At 42.2% G+C, this 3,693-nt stretch overlaps 1 non-coding gene across 1 annotated transcript; it reads right to left on the reverse strand.

The window, feature by feature from the left end:
• Positions 1–1,495: 1,495 nt before the first annotated feature.
• On the reverse strand, positions 1,496–1,602 carry LOC150033933 (small nucleolar RNA R71). Its single transcript, XR_016532566.1, has one exon. It is a non-coding gene; the product is annotated as a small nucleolar RNA R71 (small nucleolar RNA).
• Between the last annotated feature and the right edge of the window lie 2,091 nt (positions 1,603–3,693).

Here is a 3,693-nt window from a genome sequence, read left to right on the forward strand (position 1 = left end):
TTTGTGCAGTTGATCAAGATCAAGGTGAACTCCAGAAATGGATAGGCTCGCTTTAGGTTTTTCCCCAATCGAATTTTTTCCCTTCGGATTGGTTGTTTGGGGTGGATCTCTAGGGCCTAAAATGGCAGGTCACACTTATGGGATATTTTTAAGTAAGTTAATGATCTCTTTACCAAATCAATGATGGCTAGTTGTTATGGTATTAATGACTGGTTGAGAGCTTCTCTATTCATAGGGATAATTAACCTCCCTTCGGCGGCTTTTGTCCTAAACCTTTAAAGTGCCATTGCGAAACTAGATGTCACACGGGGTTCATATTAGTTTTGCTAAAACCTTGTTGGATGTTGTTTTTTTTCCAACGTGTATTTGCTTAAAACCTAACATAGGTCAATGTGTTCTTCTTTTCAACAACACATTAGTATTCCCGTTTAGTGCATTTAATATGACCGATTACATACAATGGAAAGAATTATGTAAAAATTATTTCGTGGTAAACGACCTCAAATTTGTCATGGTCGAGGAATATCCTCAAGTCTCGACTCTTGATGCATCGTGAAATGTTCACAATGCATATGAGTTGTGGATGAAGGCTAATTCATTGGCCCGACTTCACATTTTGACTAACATACCTGATGTTTTGGCCAAAAGGGTTGAGAACATGGTCATTGCACGCGAGATCATAGACTTGTTGCAAGATTTGTTTGAACGTCAGTTCTTAATTTTCGAGCATAAAGGGATGGATGAAAAAATAAGTAGTTTCAGTTTTTTTGATCCCACTACTCTCCAAAAGAGGATGAAAGACAGTAAATATGATTTTTTGGTCTTGGAGATGTGTTTGGTAGAGAATGATGATTTTGTCTGGATCCTAGATTCGGGTGCTACCAACCATGTTAGTTCTTCTTACCAAAGATCTAGTTTCTGGCGAACGTTGCCACAGGGTGAGATGACTCTACGAGTCGGTACTGGTGAGGTTGTTTCAGCTGTTGCTGTAGGAAGGCTGAATTTATTTGTTGACAAGAAACGTTATATGTTACTGGATAATGTTTTCATAGTTCCTCATATTAAGAGGAACTTAATCTCGGTTTCTTGTCTCATTGAACAAGGGTATACTGTCTCCTTTTATAAGAATGAAGTGTTTATTTTCAATAATAGAATGGAGATTTGTTTTGGTTCAATGGAAAGTAACTTATATGTACTAAGGTCGTTAGTCATAAAAGCCTTGTTTAACACTTAAATGTTCAGTATGGCAACAACAGCTAAAAGACCAAACGTTTCTCCTATGGAAAATGCCCATCTTTGGAATCTAAGATTTGGCGGTAGGCATGGTGAGGATTCGCACATCTCCGCTGAGGAGTTTCGATTAACATTGCTCCCATTTTCGTTGTGTGACCAGGCACAGAAATGGGCTTATTCTCTCGAACCAGGGGAGATTATATCATGGGAACAAGTAGTTGAGAAGTTCATGAAGAAAAACTTCCCCCCGACGGAGAATGCCAGATGGAGGAAGTTGATCACTAATTTTGAACAGGATATTGACGAATCGCTTAGTGACGCCTGGGCGAGGTTTAAGAAGCTGGTAAGAGATTGCCCGCATAATGGCCTACCAGATTGTTTACAGATGGAAATTTTCTACCACAGATTTTGTGAACCTTGAATCCTAATTTCTCTACTTAGTACATTCCCTACTAAGACTAGTGTGGTGAGTAGGTTGATGTGGAAACTAGTGTGTAATGGTAGAGAAAAGAGTGGAGATTTGAAGAAAAGAGGAAATTTGGAAGTTTGACTTTTGGGGAAAAATTTGGAAATTTGGCTAAGTATAGAAGTTTGTGTGTTGATTCGTTGGAAGGGTGGTGATGGCATGCGGATGAAGGAGGAAAAATGGAGGTGACGCGTTGGAAGGCACAAGGGTAGGCAAGGCATGCATTGGAAGGCAACCCATGCGTGGATCAGCCTCGGCCAGCGCCCTTGCCCAATGCGCCGAGTGGCCAGCCAAGCGCCCCTGCCATGCGTTGAGCAGCCTCGGCCAGACGCCCCTGCCCATGCGTTAAGTAGCCTCGGCCAGACGCCCCTGCCATGCATCGAGCAGCCTCGGCCAGACGCCCTTGCCATGCATCGAGCGGCCACGCTCATGCGTTGAGCGCCCTGCCAAGTAGCCATGTCCATGCGTCGAAGCGCCCTGCCAAGCATCGATGTGTAGCGCATAGCCCATGCGGCCGAGCAAGCGAGCGATGGCCAGCCTATGCAGCACGCCCATGCATCGGTGGCCAGCACCATGCGCCCATGCCAAGCAAGTCGTGCGATGCTACCTAGTGAGCCATGCATCGAGGATGGACGGTCACCCTATGCATTGGTGATGGCTAGCTCTTGCGATGGCTAAGTTGGATTGCAATAATAGTAAGTGGCTTGCTATGCATTGATTATAGGCTATGCGTTGTTTGTGGACTATGCGTTGAACATCCAAGAGTTGGACGCATATAAAAGATGAGATCACCTAAAGGACGTCATCAAACCATGTGTCTTCTTGAGAGGGAACCTTAAGCCTTAAGAATTTGAGGTGGTTGCATCTGAGGACATGCAATTTGAGACTCATGCATTGGCAACATAGGAGGAAGACACTCAGATTTCGTTGATCAAAGAGTTGTGTTCTTGGTGTGAGAAGGAAACACTTAGACATGCAGCCAAGTATGTGGTTTCGACTTTGGAGAAGGTTTGGACGTCTATAAATAGGACCAAACACTTAATTCTTTAGATCACAACCCAAAATACATTTAAGAAGAGTGGGAAAGTTGAGGAAACCTTACGTTGAGAGCAAAATCCATGCGTTGGACATAGAATTTCAAAGAGGACGCATTGGACAGTGAAGTTTAGAAAGCAGCATTAAATTGGGATGAGGAGTTCTCCCAATTTACTCGTGCATTTGGAGTGATTTCAAAGCCATCTGAAAGCTCTGAAAGTCTAGTTTTCAGGGTAGGGCTACCAGAGAAAAAAGCTCGAAGGGATCGGACTGGAAACTGAGAAGAAGACAGAAGGGTCAGGCTATCGAATAAGCTTGGGGTAGTCTTGGAGATTCTGTGATTCCGGCCAAACCATGAGGAGTTCTGAGCTCAGGGTATGATTTCTGAAACATTTGTGAATATGTTTATAGAAGGAAGTATCTCAAAATAAGGTCTAGAACTATGAGTAATCTGAGCTGTAAATTGAATCTGGATTCTAGGGGTGAAAAAGGGAGCCCGAGGTAGAAAAGGAACTACTAGAGTGAAAAGTTCCTAAGCGATCGAGGTGAGTGACTAAAACATTTTGACTAAAATGTTTGAATTATAATGTTTTATAGAAAGCATGTGTTAAAAAAGATTATTCTCATGCCAACTAGTTTTACAAAGTGATTTCCAAGCAAACCATGAGTTATATTTTAAACGCATGCATGTGTGGGAAGTTGTTGAAAAGCTATTTATATGTGTGAAATATACCTAGCATGTTTTTATAAGTGTTATACTTTACATGCTTTAAAGAAAGTCATTTATGACTAGTTTTACTTAAAACGTGATACCGAAGGACATTAGAGAAGGTATCCGCCCAACTAGATACTGAAGGACATTTGAGAAGGTATCTATTGGTACTAAAGGATGCTTGAGAAGGTACCAAACCAACCGAATACTTAAGGACGTTTGAGAAGGTATCCTAGTAGCTCGATAC

Source organism: Benincasa hispida, chromosome 9, assembly GCF_027475165.1.
Source record: "Benincasa hispida cultivar pf3 chromosome 9, pf3_genome.v1.1, whole genome shotgun sequence".
NCBI classification, from domain to species: Eukaryota; Viridiplantae; Streptophyta; class Magnoliopsida; order Cucurbitales; family Cucurbitaceae; genus Benincasa; species Benincasa hispida.